The sequence below is a fragment of the Mirounga angustirostris genome, unplaced genomic scaffold (genome assembly GCF_029215605.1).
Source record: "Mirounga angustirostris isolate CCGP_5_RB_7025 unplaced genomic scaffold, mMirAng1.0.hap1 SCAF_13, whole genome shotgun sequence".
NCBI classification, from domain to species: Eukaryota; Metazoa; Chordata; class Mammalia; order Carnivora; family Phocidae; genus Mirounga; species Mirounga angustirostris.
Window position 1 is genome coordinate 65,442,370 of NW_026991721.1, and position 19,216 is coordinate 65,461,585.

The 19,216-nt window shown below is 46.6% G+C and overlaps 1 long non-coding RNA gene across 1 annotated transcript in view; it reads right to left on the bottom strand.

The window, feature by feature from the left end:
- The window catches only part of LOC135362258 (uncharacterized), a 57,573-nt gene extending 38,629 nt beyond the window's left edge, over positions 1 to 18,944 (bottom strand). Inside the window, exons 1-2 of the long non-coding RNA XR_010406729.1 lie at positions 18,247 to 18,944; positions 17,963 to 18,048 (exon numbers count right to left, since the gene is read on the bottom strand). This is a non-coding gene — a long non-coding RNA (uncharacterized LOC135362258). The remainder of the gene's footprint in view (positions 1 to 17,962; positions 18,049 to 18,246) is intronic.
- Positions 18,945 to 19,216: the final 272 nt, after the last annotated feature.

Genomic DNA, 19,216 nt, shown 5'->3' on the forward strand with positions numbered 1-19,216 from the left:
ACTATTGGGTATTTACCCAAAAAACACAAAAACTAATTCAAAAGGATTATATGCACCCTTATGTTTATCACAGCATTATTTACAATAGCCAAAATATGGAAGCAACCTAAATGTCCATCGATAGATGAATGGATAAAGAGGATATGGTATATATATATATATATATACACACACACACACACACACACACACACATATATGGAATATTACTCCATTATTCCATATATATATGGAATATATACATATAATGGAATATTACTCAGCCATAAAAAAGAATGAAATCTTGCCATTTGCAACAACATGGATGGAGCTAGAGAGTATAATGCTAAGTGAAATAAGTCAGAGAAAGACAAATACCATATTTCACTAATATGTGGAAACTAAGAAAACAAACGAGCATAGGAAAAAAAAAGAGAGAAAGGAAAAAAACCCAGAAATAGACTCTTAACTGTAGAGAACAAACTGACGGTCACCAGAGGGGAGGTGGGGGGGGGGGATGGGTGAAACAGGTGATGGGGATTAAAGAGTATACTTATCTTGACGAGCACTGGGTAATGTATAGAACTGTTAAATCATTGTATTGTACCTGAAACTAATATAACAGGGTATGTTAACTACTCTGGAATTAAAAGACTTAATGAAATAAAATTTTTTTAGAATGAGGATAAAATTAGTTTATTCATTAAAGAAAGCCCCGCCCTGCCAGCCTCCAGGCCGGCACATTCTATTTGCATTACTCTGCATGCACAGTGTGTGCAAAGCAGCAGAGCTCCGCTGCCCGGCCCTTCCTGTTCTCAGGCTTGCTTGGCTGAAGTTTGAAAAAGGCTCTAGCAGAGACTGCTTGCGCACACCGGTATCCACACTCCCCTCTTCCTCCTGGGCATACACCAAAACTACACTTCCCAGCCTGCCTTGCAGTTAAGTGAGGACTTGTGACTTGCACAATGGAATGTGAGCGGAAGGGAGACCACTCACAGGTCCGACCCCTGAACACTCCCCTATGTGACACTCACTCTCTTGCTCCATCTGCTGGCTGCACGAGGACGGTGCCAACAGTCCTGGCAGGTGCAGCCTTAGAATGAATATAGCCTGAAACACTCCGGAGGTCTCTCGCCCTGCCTATCGCTTGGTGAGAAATAAACATATTCATTATGTAAAATGTCTGGGGCTGTTTGTCGCTGCGTCTGTGTCTTTCCAGATCCTGGAGTCTCTTCCCAGTCTCCGCTTGGCTTTAGAACTCCAGGCTCCCCAACTCCTCCCATTTTCCTTCTGGCCCACTCAGGTAACTAATGGAGCATCAAATCTAGGGCGATGAGGTGAGATGAGAGTGGAAATCCGTTCCAGACGTGTAAATGAGGCTTCCTGGCCTAGAAATTCTACTCATGGGAATTTTTCCTGGGAAGATTAATCAGCAGAAGCAAAAAGATGTTCACTGAAGCAGTAAGCATACTAACAAAATAATTAGAACCTGCCTAAATATTCAGCCATGGAGGAAAAGGTTAGTAAATTATGATCAATTCACTCAACTAAAGGTAATGAAGTAATTCAGCGTGACGATTAGGAAGTCTGTATAACAAGATAGAAATTTTATTAACGCACTGTTACACGCAAAACGCAGATCATAAATTGTGTTTTCACGATAGTTAACACAAGAGTTCGTAATACATGAAATTACATGTGCCTGTGGATAAGACAAGCAGGAACTAGAAAATCAAAACAACTTGATTTGTCGGGATGCTTCAAATACGGGTGTACTTTTTCTTTAAATTCTGTAGCTGGTAATGCATTTATAATGGTCTTTATGCATAAAATTAAATTAAGCTTTTTCCCAAAAGGATATTAGTAATGGGTCGGATGAGGTGATTATCAAATCGTAGTCATTCATGGAGCATTAGTTTCCTAGTAGGTATTTACAGAAAGCTTAAGGATCTATCTTTGGATGGAGAGACCTGTTGGTTTCTATTTTTACTTCCTGGAAATGAAGCACCATTTTGGGTCATTGGGGCAGAAATAAGGCTCAAGGATCATTCAATTGCCTGAACTACTCAATAACGCAGGAAAAACAAACAAACAAACAAACAAACCAAAAAACTAAGTCCTGAGTTCTCAGTCCAGCCAATAAGACTTCTCAAGCTAGCCACTTCCTACTGGTCAGGGAACCAGAAATACCTTTCTGGATATTTTAAGCGGAAGGGATTCAGCCCAGAAGTCGAAAGGGACTGAAGGAGCAGAAGTTGGGGGAAGCCATGGCCGGCTCGGAGACCTCCTTCTGGGTCTCAGAAGCAGGAAATCACTGCAGACAAAGGAAACCAGCAATGATCCAGCTGACTGCAGCCCCAGGGTCAGGGATCCCCAGAGGCAAGCTCGGACCTCTGAAATGCCTCACATCTGTCAAGCCACACGCCTGCTCGTTACTGCCAGAGGAACAACACAATGGCCTCCACCTACTGTCCACATTCCAAATCTTGCACAACTACCACTGATGAGTGGAATCTGACACAGAACCCTGGCGAGGGATTCTGGAATATTCTAGTACCTAGGCTTCCAGCCCTCACACTACAGGGTAGAGTGGCTGAAATGGGCAACAGTGGTCGGCTGCCAATAGACAATCGAGCACAACTGTCCTGGCAGTAAGAACTCAACCTCCAACCCCTCCAACCCAAGAATGGTGCAAAGAAAGCTTTCTTAAACCTTCAGGATCTTAAAATAAAAGCCCTTTGCTTAGATCTCAGACAGGAAATAGGGTATACCTTCCCGTTTCCCTCCCCTCCTATTAGTGCAGGGCTAACCTTATGGTCAGAATTTCCAGGCTGTTGGGTCTTCCCATGAAGAAAAGAATGGATGCAAAGACTGATGTTCTTCTGTGGACCCACCCTGGCTGGCTGGTCACCCATTGGGTTCACTGACCTCAGCTCAGGACTTGAATGGAAAAGCAAGGTTTGGTCTGACCCGTTCTCTCTGAGATGGTTGAGAAATGCCGACCACAATGACTCCATTCCTGGCTTTATTTGAACAAGTGGTTATTCATGGGAATCTGCACTTTTTTTAAATCGGAGATGGGGATGGGGGTGTATCTGGTTAGTCAGCACATAGCCCAGACTGTGCTCAGTGAGGATGGCCACTGGCCCAGATTGTGCTTATGTTTGATTCCTTCTTAGAAATGCTCAGACAGGGCCGCCTGGGTGGCTCAGTCGTTAAGCGTCTGCTCAGGTCATGATCCTGGGGTCCTGGGATCAAGCCCCGCATCGGGCTCCCTGCTCCGTGGGAAGCCTGCTTCTCCCTCTCCAACTCCCCCTGCTTGTGTTCCTGCTCTCGCTGTGTCTCTCTCTGTCAAATAAATAAATAAAATCTTAAAAAAAAAAGTGCTCAGACACTTTGTCCATAAAAGTAAAGCAATACCATCATAGCTACTATCCCTGAGAGCTGACTTATGCAAGGTAAAGTGCTGAGTATTTTACGTGTGTTTTATCTCATTAATTTTGGAAACAACCTTAAGATAGGCACTATTGTTAGATCCGTTCGAGAATATGGACGCTTTCACCATTTGCCCATGATCCTACAGCAGGTGGAGTTCCACCGATCTCCTTTGAGTTTGTGCAACAGGACTTTTGGGCTTCTTTTCACTTCCCCCCATACATTTGCCTGACAGGAGGCTTTCCAAAGCCAATGGGAACTTAAGGTTCACTAACACTATCCACTGATACATTCAGGAAAACAATAATAGGTTACTAGCAGTAAGACGCATTTCTGTGCACAGTGAGGGAGGGGTAGGGTAGATCCTCAGTTCATCTCATCTTATTCTAGACTAGGAGCTCCAGGAGGGAGACAAGAGCTGAGCCTCCATCCAGCTGAGGTTAAATATAAGGATGATTGTGATAAACTTCATGCCATCCAGACTCAACAGAATTCGAAAGCAATTCCTAGTGGGCTGGAAATGCAGGTGTTAGAACATGAAGTCTGCTCAACCCAGTCCTTGATGTCCTGAAGCCCTCCACTGACCACACAGGCACCATCGGGGGCAGGGTCGGGGGTGCGTATGTCGTGCCCCTGTATTCCTTTGCTCCTCTCCCCACATGCACACGCATAACTACCAACCCAGCCCTGATGGGGGCGGGCCCCAGCCCTTGGGGTGGAGAGGCTGCATTGCACCCTAGTCCATGGGCATGGTGTTCCCGCGAGTCGTGTAGTCCACAGCCTGGGGCTGCCAGGGTGGCTTCATTCAGGGAGGCGTCCAGATTGGCTAGCCAGACCAGCAGCCACACGCTGGCATCTGTCCTTCTCGTCTGTCTGGGATGGTTCATCGTGGATGCGTCCAGAATCCTTCCTGGAGCTACACCCACAGAGAAGACAGGCTCATTCCCAGAGAGAGCCCCACACTCACTGGCTGATTCGATGTCCCGGGAGAACTGATGAAAGGCAACTTGGGAGTCTCCTCCTAACCAGGGGTGGAAGAACCAGAAATGGCATCCTCGCTCTCAGGTACCGCCGGGACCCTGTGGAAGCCATGTGTGCAGATGGCTGATGTCTTTTCCTCCCAGGTCAGCGACCTGATGTGCTATTCATCATGGAGACAACTCCTCCTGGCTGCCCCGTGGTGACATTCATATTCGGAACCGGAAATGGGTTCTGTGCTTATGGAGGGGGGTGCTGCACCAGCAGAGTTAGAACAGGGGGCTCAGGCCTAGAGCCATGAGCACTACAAGAAAGGGCGTGAGTTCTATGGTGCAGGGCCAAGCCTGGCCATGGCAGAGACATGGGGTGCAGACACTTGCCTCTTGCACCTCTGTCCCTAGCACACCCTGCATGCAGCCTGAACTCCAGTCTGAACATGCCACACTCTCTCCTGCTTCCTCTTCGTGTTCTCCCGCCAAGTGTCTTTGCCTCCTGTCTGCCTGCTGAGCTGCTTCCAGCTCTGTGAAGGCTTTCCTGATACTCCCCCACCCCACCCCAGCCCGGTAAGGGCTCCCTGCTCTGGGTCCCCACAGCACCAGCCACAGACCCCCTCACCAGCAGCTATCACATTGCTGTAATTATTTTAAATGTCTGTCTCCCCTGCTAATCTGCGAGCTCCCTGGGACAAGGGCCGTGTTCTATTCATCTTTCCACCCATTGCATGGAGCCTGACATAATAGGCGTTCAAAAAGTCAAGTGAATGAATTCAAGAAAAAATTTCCTTGGATTCAGCTGAAAAGGCAATTGCAGTAATTTGAATTGTGCAATTTCCATTGTGTTGTCTTTGAAAAACAGTTTCACTTTTCCTCCTACTACAGATGACTCATTCCTAGGGCAGATAACGCGTTTCTGAGGCACAGAACTTCACTACATCAAATCTTTTGAAAACCTGTTTATGAGTGTTCCTAAAGACAAGAACATGACGAGCTTTTGTACTCCTTCACCTCAGTGTTGAGTGATGGAATACTAGAGATGTTTTGGAACCCCTTTGACTCCTGCAAAGCATCCAAAGAGGACTGGGTGGGTGGGTAATAAAAATAACAAACTCACATTAGTTACATATACTAAGTGCTGAGTTAAACGGTGGTGAATGTTGGACACTTGGCTAAGCGATTGGTGTCCCTGAGCTCATTCAATCCACACATAGAACCTGATGAGGTGGGCACGATGGGTCTCCCTCCAGATGTAGGTCACTCACAGGAAAGTGGCAGAGGCAGGATTTGAACTCAGGGCTGACTCCAGCATGGCGCTATTTACCAAGGACACCCCTATTCCTTCCAGACTGAGTAGAGAAGGCACACACTGGACTTGGGCCACATAGCACTCCTGCCCAGGCATTCCTCGTCGACAGAGGTGAAGACAAACATCTGCCCCACATGAAACTCACATGATAACCAGTCAGCTCCATCCAACCGCCCCTCTCTGGCCACACAGAGGGGCATAAAGACCCTTTTTTGCTAGGAGCTAAGAGTCTAGCTCGCTGCTTAATGACAACGTTCTGCTCCTTGTCCCAGCAGCACCATGGCAACAAGTAACATTGGCTCAAGAATCGAATGGGAGAAGTGTTGCCTAGCAACAGAGTAGTAGAGAGAGCTTTAGGATTCTGGAGGCCTGAGTTCTAGTTCTGGTCCTCACTACCTGGGGCCCTGTGGGCAAGACCCCAACTCCTCTGAGCTTTGGTTCATCATCATCTATAAAACGGGGGCAATGCCAGCAGTGTTAGAGGGTGGTGGCTATGGCCATGTAAAAAACAGATCACTCTATGCTTGTACGATTATTGTCAGGATCATTCTTTTAGGGAACAAAACATGCACATGGATTAAACGAGACAGGGAAAGGTTTGAAGGACTCACTAGCTTACATGACTTATTTTAGCTACTCTAAAAGGAGTATACATTGGTAGAAACATTTTAAAAGGTCATTAAGTAATGTCAGATAAAAGTTTAAGTGTAGTTACCCTTTGACTCAGCAACTTCCCTCCTAGGAAATCCCTGCACATGTCTATAAAGACAGACATACAAGGTGAAAAACTGCAAACCACCTCAAATGTCCACTAAAGAGGGATAGGATGGATCAACACAAATGAACACTGTGCAGAAGATAAAAGATAAAAGGTAGGTCTTGGTTCACCAACATGGAGAGATGTCTAAAATATAACGTTTAGAGAAATGAAAGGAAGTCCTAGACACACACGAATATCCATCCACAAATATACACATAAAAAGGCATTTCAAAAAGCCTTAAAGGGGACGCCTGGGTGGCTCAGTTGCTGAAGTGTCTGCCTTCGGCTCAGGTCATGATCCCAGGGTCCTGGGATAGAGCCCCGCGTCGGGCTCCCTGCTCAGCGGGGAGCCTGCTTCTCCCTCGGCCTGCTGCTCCCCCTGCTTGCGCTGTCTCTCTCTCTGACAAATAAATAAAATCTTAAAAAAAAAAACAAAAACAAAAAAACCCGAAAACCTAAAAGGATCTATAACAAACTGCTAATAGTAGTTATCAACCTCTTGCTGCTCCCAGAACAGGCTACTGTAGATATTTGGCCTCCCCAGTTTTGCAACTTGCCAGGTTTTGTTTTTTTGTTTTGTTTTGTTTTGAGATTTATTTATTTTAGAAAGAGAGCGAGAGAGCAGGCGCAGGAGGGGCAGAGGAAGAGAGAGAATCGCGAGCAGACTCCATGCTGAGCGCAGTGCCCGACGTGGGGCTCTGTCTCCAGACCGAAGCCGAAACCAAGAGTCAGGGGCTTCACCGGCTGCGCCACCCAAGGGCCCCTGCGGTTTGGTCTGCCCCAATTAGTAATCTTTGGCACCTGCGAGCCCCCGCCCCTCGCTCAGAGCGCAGGTCCATCTCATCTCCTCCCTGAAAGCCCTCCGCATGCCATGGATTCCGTGGGGCACCTTACCTTTCCCTGCGGTTCGTATTGTCTCTACCGTGACATTGGCATTTTAATTATTCGTTTGCCTGCCTGACACTCCCACTAGACTATGACATCCTTGGGAGAAAAATCGCATCTCATTCATCTTCATAACCGCAGGGCCTGCTCAGAGCCTAACAGCGAGCTGAATTGAAGCAATTACCTAAAATATTGTCAGAAATAAGAACAAGGGGTGGAAGCTCTGGGCCCGTTTTCCCAAAGGCAACCTCCCAAGCCATGCCTTTGTTCCATCCATATCTCAGAAGGAGTGCTGTTGGAGGAAAGAAGAAAGTCACGCACAGGCAGGGAACTGGGTAGAAATTGCTTGAAACAAAAATCCTCCGGAGGCATGGACGTCGGCAAGCCATTCCCCAATCTGGGCAGCAGGTGGCGCAAGTGACCAAGATTTCTTCGACCATCTCCAAAGGAAGACGCAAGGTAAGGTTTTGGAGAATCTGGGAAGGTGGGAGCATTATCCTGAGCCTCTCTTTTCCCTGCTCTACTGTGGCACAAGACATAAAGGCAGGCATCAGTGGCCTCCTCTAGGATCTCAGCTCCTAGATATCTGGCTTTGCCGCCTCTGTGTTCCACCTTCAAACTACCCCTCATTATGGCCACTTCTGTGCTTTGAAAACCCATTCTTTGTTGGGGGAAATGAGCATTTCCATTTCCACCAGTGGCTGCGAATATTAGTAAAACCCTTTGGAAGGGCAATTTGGCAGTGCCTATGAAAAGGAGAACACAGCCTGGAGGAGACAAGCAATAACTCAAGAGTTACTTAAAATGTTACTCTGCAATTATGGATGGGATGTTTATCATTATCTGAAGTTCCTTTTCTGGAGGCAATTATTTTAATGGTAGATAAGCAAATAAACAAGTTACTGCTGAGTAAAGTAAATTTTCAATTAATATCTTAATTAGGATAAGGTAGCTATTTTGGTAAATTTGGTAGTTATCACTATAATTTTATGTAGTGGATTTATTTATGGCAAATATAGGCATGCAAGTACATAACAGCTAGATGAGCTAATTGAATACCATACTGTTTCTGAGGAGGGTGGTTATTTTGTTATTGTGCAGAATACATTTATTCCTTCAACAAACATTTATTAAGCACTTAGTGTTTATGCAAAATACTAGTGGAGTGACTACCACATGCTAGGCACTGTGTCGGGTGCTAGTAATAAAATATGTAACAAATTCTCTGCCCTTGTGGAACTTTCACTCTAGTAAATGAGAAACAAACAAATACATGTGTGGCAAATGGTTATAACAGCTCTGTAAAAGAATAAGGCTATAAAAAATAGTGATTAAAGCTGTTATTTTAAATTGGGTGCTCATGTTCTACATTATGTGCTAGAGATTTAATGTTGATCAAAATCAGACATGATTCCTTCCCCCGATGAAACTTTAATGAGAGTGGGAGAGAGCCACTACTCAAATCATGACACATATAACTGTCTATTGCTCTTAGTGCTATGAAGAAATACATGCATGATGTTATGAACCTTAAAAGGGAAATTTGCCCTTGTTGGGAGGTCAGGGGAGATTTCCCTCCAGGAAGTAATGCCTGCACTAATGTGTGACGTAGAAGTTAACTAAGCCAAGGGTATGGAGAATGTTCCAGGCAAAGGGAACTGCTGTGAAAGGCCCTGGGGCAGAGGAGAACAAGGGAGAATGGTGAAGGGAAAGAAGGCTAGAAGGAGAGAATGAATGAGATGAGGGGAAAGATGAAAGGAAATCTGTAGGCCACATTAATGATTTTGTCATTGTCCTAAAAAGGTGGAAAGTCATCATGGATTTTAAGCAGAGGATGATGTAGATGACTATTTCACAAAGATGCACATAGGTGCTCTGTGAAGATGATTGGAGAGACTCAGATTAATTTTAGGATAGCCCAAGCTATAGCAACGGGCCTTGCAAATGGTACTGTTGACTTGAACTAGGGCATTGAGTTGGAAATCAAGAACAGTAGATGGATTTGAGAAACTTTGACAAGGGAAAAGAAATACTCCTTGGTGATAAATTGCAGATAGGGTGTGTAAGATAAGGAGATACCAAGAATGACTCTTAGGTTTCTGGCTTGTACAACTATGTGGACAGTGTGTTGCCCTCTAAGACAGAGAACACCAAAAGGACCAGGCATTTTGGGGAGACGGGATTTGGCTTGGGGCCTGTTTAAGTTGCCCTGGAGACATCCACATAGAAATATCAGGTCAAGAGTTGGTTCTGTGGGCCAGAGAAGAGGCTGGGGGTGGAGATAGAAATGTCCATGTTCTTCCCAGAGGGCTGAAGCTGTGGGCAAGGATGCGATCACCTAGGAAGAGATTGTAGATAGAGAAGGGGAGAGGGACATCAGCACCTGACGGTGAGAATGAGAAGGGTAGACCTGCAGAGGATACAGGGAAACCAGGGAAGAAACCAGAATAGTTCATCTTTAAAGCCAAGGGAAGGGTGTTTCCAGAAGGAGTGAATGGTCAACAGTGTCAGTTGCTGCTGAGGGGGCAAGTAAGATGAGGCTGGGCAGATGTCCCTTGGATTTGATGACATAGGGGTCACTGGTGACCTAAACTGGAGCTGCTTGGGTGGCAGGCAGGGCCAGCATCCTGCACGGAATGGCTGAGGGGAGAGAGAGGAATGAGGATAATGGAAGACAGTAAGTAGAGACAACTCTTTGGAGGAGCTTAACTGGGAAGGAAAAGAAAGACACGGATGGGGCCTCAGTGTTGGATGAGCCATCCACACAGATACTGAAGTCGACCAGGTCAAAAGCAGAGATGGGAGAGTAAAAAGAGGCAATAAGGCAGGTGCCCACATCTTCAGTGGATGAAAGGAATGATGGAGGCTGGAAGATGGGGGCAACCTGGCAGGGAATCCCGGGAGCAGTGTTGCTCAACGGCATGGCCCTCAAAGGGCAGAGAAACAGTATTGTGGGAACAGCGTTTGGGAACAAGGACAAGGACAACACCTTCCAGCCCTAGGACTGGGTGTGGAGGATGAACAACCATGACTGGAGAGGGGTGCAAGGTATATGGTGTCCTCAGGGCAAGTCAGCCCGCGTTATGAGGGACTGGAGAGGAGCACTGGGAGAGAAAGTGGGAGATCTCCTGTGGTTTGGTGGTTGTGAAACCAGCAATTGCAGAGGGCTCAGTCGTAAGAGTTTGGGAGGTCAGGAGCTGAGTCAAAGGCAAGGAGGCTTAGGACATGGTAGAAAGAATGGAGCGTTAGCAAAAGGATGGCTGGATTACTGATACTTGGGTTACTGACTGAGTGAGAGAGGGATGACTAGCATGGAGGATTTTGTATCAACGACCTTTTTGAGGAGAGTGGGCACAAGGTCTACTGACTGCAGGTGGGGTGGTCTCTTACCCCCCGAAACTCTAGGAACATCAAGCCAGATGGGCTAACAATAGTCACAGCATTGCTGACCACACACTGTGGTCAGGAGATGGATCTACAAGATAAAGAGCCTGCTAAAACCGTTACAAGAAAAAACTTCACCTCAAACCTTTTCATCTCACAAATGACAGCTCATTGGTTTCTTAGCTTGCCTTCCTGTCAGATTTGCATTGACTTTTTGTGTACCTGTAATGTACACATAGTTTGAGATTTTAGTTTTTTTTCCTTTTTACATTACATCAAGTATTTTCTGCGTTGTTCCATCTTGATCACAGTTAATCTTCAACCTGGTGGAAATAATTGTTGCTCTCACCTAGGGGTATTTTTTAGCATGAATATATAAAGCCCCCAACACATGCATGTGCCCACACACATACACATCCATAAAAAATAAATTCCATATACAGACACGCACCCCTCCCAATGCATCATGGATTAGCCACAGCCCACTAATGCACCTCGAGATCGGTTGACCCTTTCTCAATTTTTTTTTCTTTAACACTTGGAACAATTATCAGCAAAGCTACGTGCAACCCCACCCCTTTCTCATCTACTCTGGAAAACATGCAAGTGAGTGAAAATGACATTGTTATAAGAATAACCTTGAATCCATTCCAACTTATAACAAAAGCAGCTCATTCGAAAACTTTGGTGCTTTTACTATTAATAGTGCAAATGACTTGCTACCCAGTTCAGCCCCAGTGCAACACACCAGCGAATCCTGCCCTGTGGTTGAGCGCTGCAGGCCGACTGGGGAAGACAGGCACTAATTCAGGGTGACGGGAGCATGGTCAGCACCCCACGGTGGGTTATGGAGAGTGCACGTCTCCTCATAGGAAGTCGTGTTTGAACTAGCTCTTGAAGGAGGTTGCCATTCAGAGCAGGAGGGAAGCCCTTTCTCAGTAGAAGGAATAACACCAACAAAGGCTTAGAGGCCTGAATACTTGCCGCCTCATTAGGGACCGGGGCACGTTCTGCAGTGGTTTTAATCTGGTGCCTGGAGGGAAACGCCATAGAAGGTTTATTGAGATATAATTGACAAAAATTGGATATATTTAATCTGTACAATGTGATGTTTTGATACGCATTATGAAATGACCACCACAATCAAGCTAGTTAACATACCCATCTCCTCACTTAGTTACCTTCTACTTTCCCTGTAGTGAGAACACTTGAGATCTAGCCTCTCAAGAAATTTCAAGTGTACAATATAGAATCGTTAACCGTGGTCACCACGGTGTACATTAGATCTCTAGGACTTACTCATCTTGTAACTGAAGGTTCGTCCTCTTTGACCCACATGGCCCCACACTGCCCCCACCTTCCTCCTTCCCCCGCTCCCACCAAACCCCTGGCCACAACCACTCTACTCTGTGAGTCCCAGTACTTCAGATTCCAGATACAAGTGAGATCACACAGTATTTGTCTTTCTCTGTCTGGCTTAGTTCACTTAGCATAATGCCTTCCAGGTTCACCCATGGGGTCACAAATACCAGAATTCCCTTCTTTCTTCAGGCTGAATGGTAGTCTGATATATGTACATAATGCATTTCCTTTATCCATTCACCCATTGATGGATATTTGGATTGTTTCCATGTCTCAGCTGTTGTGAATAATGAACATGGGAGTGCAGATATCTCTTCAAGATCCTGATGGCATTTCCTTTGGATGTCTACCCAGACTGAAATTGCTGGATTATATGGCAGTCTTTAAACAGAAAGTGATGCTATATGAGTCCATGTTGGTTTCGAAAGCTCCAGTAGGAAGATTGTGGGGGAGCGAGCACAGAGTGGAGAAGCTGAGAGCCAGGGTAGGAGAGCTAGGTGGGGAGGGTGGGGCAGGGGGTGAAGGAGCAGGTAGCCAGACAAACCTGGTAAGTGACTATTCTCTGCACTTAGAGCACTGAAAGGCAGGGAAGCGCCTGATCTCCAGCTTTCTGTAGGATCTCTGTATCATCCAGGCTGGTCAAGCGGGTGACCGCACCCTGTCTGCAATTTGCAACACTGTGTCATCATCTTACCAAAAATCACCCCATGACTGGGAACAGGGTCATGCAGTCTCTGAGGTTTCCTAAAGTGAGGGTCTTGGGGAGGAATTCTTTTTTTTTTTTTTTTTTAAATAATAAACAAAAACAATATGAGGAATAGAGATTCCTCCAAACAAGCCTCCTGCTTGGCTGGTTAATAGAATCAGACTCCAATTTGAATTTGTGCTCTACCCCTCACCAGCTTTGTGACCTTGAGCAAATTACAAAACTTGCTTGACCCTCAGTTTCTTCTTCTAGAAAGTGGATAATTCCTACCTTGGAGTACCATGGGGAAGATGCAGTGGGATAGAACATGAGGAGGCTTCTGCCACCATACCTTAGTAAGCCTCCATCATATCCCTCCCTGCCCCCACCTGCTCACCCAGTGTGGCCCTGCATGGGTTAACCGCACAGCCCAGTAGCCACCAACCAGGAGCAGAAAAACAGGAGGCTTGGAGGAAGAAGCCAGTGGGTGTACTTCTAGGCAGAAAGGGAAGTAGGATGAGATGCTACCCATTAAAGCTGACTAATTCCGCTGGAATTATGTGGCGGACAAAGGAGATTGATTCAGTAAAATCTCTGGAGTGCTTCAGAGACACCCTGTGTGTGTAGCGAGGCCCCTTCCAGAGCAGGGGCGGGATGGCTGTGGGTGTGACAAGGGGTTTCTCAACAATGCTCTGAATTCCAGTCAGCGGGAGCCGCTTCCCCAGGCACTGAGGGAAGGGCGGCCTGGGCTGAGCAGGCTTCCTGCCATGCTCCAGCTGCAGGCGGCAGCCCTGGGGGGCTCCCCTTGCCGGTGGCCCCTCTGGATCAAGTGACAGACCAGGGCTGACCCACGGCCCCCACCGACAGGCTGGCAGCTAGCAGGCAGACCGGCCGGCGGCCCCAGGCTGAGCTCACTGCCACAGGAATCGTGAGCCATGCCGTGTCACCGAGGCCCGCCGTGTCTGTGGGGCAGGAGAGGCCCCATCCCTGTGGCTGCACCTTGCTCTCCTTAAAGACCATTGGCTCTGGGGGCAGGGGGCAAGGACCACTTGTCCCTGTATCCCTGGGTGGTCCTGACATCCTGCCATTTTACCTTCCATAAAGACAATTCATAAAATGGCTAATGACAGATGATGTCATTTTTGTGCCGTGGTGAGAAGTTCACATGACTATGTTCATAAAGCAAAACTCAGTGCTCTGTCCGACGCTGTGACCCTGTGTAGGGTTTGGAAAATATGGTTCCCATCAATATGCTAAACTGAGGAAGCTAGTCTGTGGTAGAAAAATCCACCAGGCATGGCTTGATTAACCTAAGAACAGTACCTCCAGCCAGCCTGCCTACCCTGCAGAAATTCTGTCCCTTCCTTTTTTTTTTTTTTCCTTAAGAAAGGCAGACTGCCACACGCAGCGTCTCATTTGGATGTGTCTGCAGTCTTGGAAGCTTGACTATCTTACGTTCTCCTACAAATGAACCTTGAGAGCTTGTTTGGAAGTTCTAGCTGGGGAGCGCAGCTACTCGTCTACCCTTGACCGAAGAACAGTCCTCCTCTATCGGGGAAGGCCGTCCTCTTCGACTGAGTGTCCAGCTTCTGGAGGGACTCACATGGAGCAGTGAGAGAGGAAGGGGGCACCCGCCTGGCCAGCCAGATCAGCCAAATCAACCGTGGCGATCGATGGGGTGACAGATGTTGCAGCCAGGTCACCCACACGTCCCCTTCCTGAGGCACACAGCAATAGAGAAACCCAGAACACACACACACGTGCGTGCAATGTCTATGAAACCAAATACCATCCTTCTGCAAAAAAGAAATCTATTTGAGGTCTCATTCATCTTGTTGGTCCATTTGGGTCATGGAATAATAGAGGAGATTTTTGGTGTCCCTTACAAACCACCAAACACCAGGAAATATTTCAAAAGAGGTGCCTCTTGAGTGTGGGTGATTTTGAGGAACCCACACTCATCACAGTTTGCTATTCCAAGGAAGTCTGTCAGGACTTCAGGGAGGAAAGCAATCACTGGCTTATAAACCTGGGCTCCAGGACGCCCTTTATACTCTCAAGGATTTCCCCATCAGTTTGTCCTGTTTGGAGTTTCACATTCGTGAAGCTTCCTTTGATTTAGAGGTTTTACTCTCAGAGTCCTCTTTACATAATGTAATCTTTGCATTACCAGCACCAGCCAAGCTCACGAGATCACTGATAGCTACATCTTGTTGGGTTTATTTTCCTCTATTTCCCTCATGGCTTTCTTTCCTTTTTCCTCCCTTCATTTCTTCTTCCATTCCTCCCTCCCTTCTTCCCTCCTTCTTCTACTTCAGCCATTTATTTATTCCATAAATATCTGATGAGCACGCACCATGCATTGGAAGGGAGTATGGAACCGTATCTGAGAGTCTGGGGACAAGGGTCCAGGCCCTTTGCTTGCTTCTTCCGTGACTTAGACATGGCTTAAAATCCAGTTCCCCGGGAAACCCGGCTGGTTCAGTCAGAAGAGCATGCGACCCTTGATCTCAGGGTTGTGAGTTCAAGCTTCACATTGGATGCAGAGATTACTTAAAAATAAAAATAAAAATAATGTTAAAAAAACAAAAGCAATAACTGGGTGATGGGCGTTAAGGAGGGCACTTGTAATGAGCACTGGGTGTTATATACAACTGATGAATCACTAAACTCTACCTCTGAAACTAATAGTACACTGTATGTTAATTAAATTGAATTTAAATACAAAATTAAAAAAAATAAAAATAAACAAAAACAAAAACCCAGTTTTGTCATCAGCCAAAAGGGAACAGTAATGAGACCTACCTCAATGTTGAGGGATGATATGACCTATTACATGTAAAATACTTTGCTCCATGTCTGGTTCTTCGCAAATGTCTCCTATATGTTATCATTGCTATGAAAATAATACAGAGTGTTGGTTGTGTGGTTCAACCACTCAGACTCAAATCTTGGCCCCTAGCTACCAGCAACGTGATCCTGGGCAAGTAACATCCCTGTGCCTTAGTATCCTCATCTCTAAAACGGGGCTACTAGTAGATATCTACTTCATAGGGCTTTGAAAAGACTTCTTGAGATAACATTTGTAAGATACAAAAGAGAGTGTACTCAATAATATAATAATATATTAATTAATATTATTGTTGCTGTTATTGGAGATTCCAGAAATACAAAAATGAGAAATAAGAAAGATACTCTAGCAGGAAAGCCAGGCATACAAATGAATGACAACATGGTGGGATGGTAAAAAAGCAGAAGTTCATACACAGCACAGGACTAAGGTTTAACTTTTAGAGAGAAGGATGAAAAAACTTCACCAAGAGGTGCCCAAACAAGAAAGGAATAGGATACGTGTAAAACCTCTCTAGAAGCCCCTTCCTTTACTTGCCTCATCTTCTCAAATTTACTCAGCAGTCTCATCTCAAGTCCGAGTACCTTGGGACCATTTTCCAAGTTGTCTGTAATCGGGCCCAACTCTATTATTTTTGCATACTCTGATATGGCAACCCACCCCACAGTTGAACATCCCCCTTATTGTCCCTCAGTCGGACCTTCTGACCTTTGACCCTGCAGTTCCCATTTCTAGAATGCCCTCCCTCTCCTGTCCACCCATGGATAAACCCTACTTGACCTTCAAAACCCAGCAAAACTCCACATTGGTGTGCTCTTCCCTTTCCTCCTCTGCACTTTCCAGAACCCCAACTTCCCTCCACTGTACTTCTCATCTGCTTTCCACAGCTGACTCGCTATTCAGGGGATCCCCATTTCTGACACTTTGCACCCCACTCCTGCTCCTCAGTTCCAATCAATACCCAAGTCCTGCCCATTCTTTCTCCACAGTGACGTCACACCAGCTGCTTCTGTTCCTCCCTAAAAGCCAGCCCTCCCTCCTCACACCCTTCCAGGTGCTTCCACCGGCCTCTGAACTGAGTGCCTGACTCCTGGTTCCTATTTCCAATCTCCCCCACACTCTGTTGCCTCCACAGAGACTAACTGGGGCCCAGGAAAGGGGAGAAAGCTAATTTTCACTGTCTACTTTTTAGGATCTTTCAAAGTTTGCATTATGAGCACAAATTATCTATTCATAAAAGAATGCAAGAAATTTAAAAATAAATGAATACATTGAAATTAAACCTATATTCTTCATCCATTTTGTCCCAGTTGAGTTGGCAACTCTTGGGAATCTCCCCAGCCTAGGATCCAGAGTCTCCTGGCTCTGCCATATAATGTTTTCCTTCTTGTAGGGCACAGACAAGGTGGCTCCTTGGCCATCTCAAGCAGGTCTATGTGCTCTCTCCAGAGAAGGGCTGCGGATAGGCTTTGAAAGAGAGACCCAGTAATGACAGCAAATCCTCTGTTAGAAGTCCCTCTTTGTTTAGAAATCCTGTTTGCTTGACTTTTAAGTTTTTGAGAAACAGGAAGAACCATTTTCATCCCTAGCCAGATAAGGCAAGATAAAGCTGGGTCACTATGAGTTGGTGATTTCCACTCTTTATCAAGGAAGCCCTGCCAGGGCTGGGGTCCAAGCTGAGGGCAGGAAGCTGTGGGTAAGGCTGAGTAGTCATTGGCACGGATCTTCAAAGGAAATATAGAGTGAGTGAGACCCTTTGACCATCGGCTCCTTGATATTCACATTCCTGTTCCTTTGTGATCCAAAGGCTCCTGAGAGACAGCCACAGTTATGCAGATCCTAAACACACTGCCTAAAGCAGGGACATAATTGGTAGCCCTTTATAAAACAGGCACGACATTAAGCTCACAGTGATGCAACAGTAGGGCCCCCCCCCCCGCCCCGGGCGGAGTGCTGAGATGCTTAATGGCACCCCACGGGCGGTACCCTGGCGCTGACATGGACAGTAAGGGGCCCCCTTCTGCCCCTAACTGAGGCCCGGCTCTTCCCAGACCCCACGTCCCACCTCCAGCCACAGCAGAGCCCCAGGCTCACCTCTAACCCTGGAGCCGTGTTCAAAATCCTGAGGCACGCTCCTGCCACACTACGGGCAAGAGACAAGAGACGGAAGAGTGCAGGCGCGAGTCATTGGTGAGGACAGAAAGGTCAGAGGCGGGCTGCAGGTCCAGGAAAAGATCAGAGGGTCCATAAGAGAGTAATCTGAGCTGCAACCAGCGGGGAAAAAGTGCCTCTAGCAAGTGCACGCCCCTCTGCCCCCAGTCGTTTGCAGCTGGTGGCTTACCTCCATTCTTCTCCCTGGACTTGCCATCTCACATCTGTCAGTCTGATTCCAGGTCAGAGACGTCAGCCAGTTACAAGCCATTATCCCTGCATTGAGGGAAGCTTTGATTCAATTAATGGGTCATTCGAAAGGGCCCTTTGGCTTCCAAACCAGGTTTTCTTTTCCCATTGCTGTATGCTTAAAATAAGTTTTTACAAGTCCAAGTAGCAGTTCCCGTGGAAATGGGACTGAGTTGAAGAGAGCGGAGGGAGGGATGCCCTCCATCCCGAGACCTCAGTGCTCACCACATATCCGGGAACGCAGAGGTCAAAAGGCAGGAGCCAGGCTCCTTCAACGTGTCTGCCCACATCTTCTTCCCGAAGGCAAAAAAATTTCAAATTAATGTTTGTTTTCTTTCTCAATCAAGGGCTTTGCTTTTTTAAGTGAAGTGCCTTCTACCAAGAGGAATTTTATAATCCAATTCAAGGGGATTTCAGTTCATGAAAAGAGGATTAGGAGCCATTGGGTAGATGACAAGTGCCAGCACATTTCCTATCAAGAGCCTCTTAAGATTTTTTCCCTGTCTGGGAGCTCTGCTCTCTTTGCTCTAAGAAGCTCAGAAGAGACATATTAGAGACTTAGGTAGTTTTCTCTTCAGAGTACCCCCTCCTCCTTCTCCTGCTCTTTGCCTCACATCATTTAGAAAGTCCATGCTGCCTTTTTACGCTGAGAGGAAAAGCAAAAATGTCTGGGAAATGAAGACCAAAATTATAACCAATCTTTGAACCCCGGGGCACAGGTAGTAAAATGAACAGGATCTGGATTTCTTCTGTTCAGATTGCTATGTCTCTGCTGGGCCAGACCCCTCATCTGAGGAAAGGGCACAGTGAGAGCATTCTTTGTCCCCAGACGGCAGCAGTGAGCTAGGCTGGCTCCTCAAGCAGGAGCTATGGAACAAGGTGAAGAGAGACCTCACCAGCAGGACCCAGGCAGCCAGAGCCAACTCCCAGGGAGCCTCCCGCCCCAGCCTGGCTCTCCCCCAGGGCTGAGGCTTCCATGGCATTCTTCTGTGAGATGTGTCAGCTGGGAGGAAGGGGGAGCAGACAGCCCTTTCCAACCTCCCTCTGACTCACAGGACAAAAGAGGGCTAATTGTTTTTCTCCTGGATGAGCATGCAGGCATTTCAGAAAGCCGCCTTTTGAATGGGAGAATTGGAACTTAGACTTGGCAACATCTGGGTCTTGCTTCTTGCTCCTCCACTTTGTAGTGTTCACA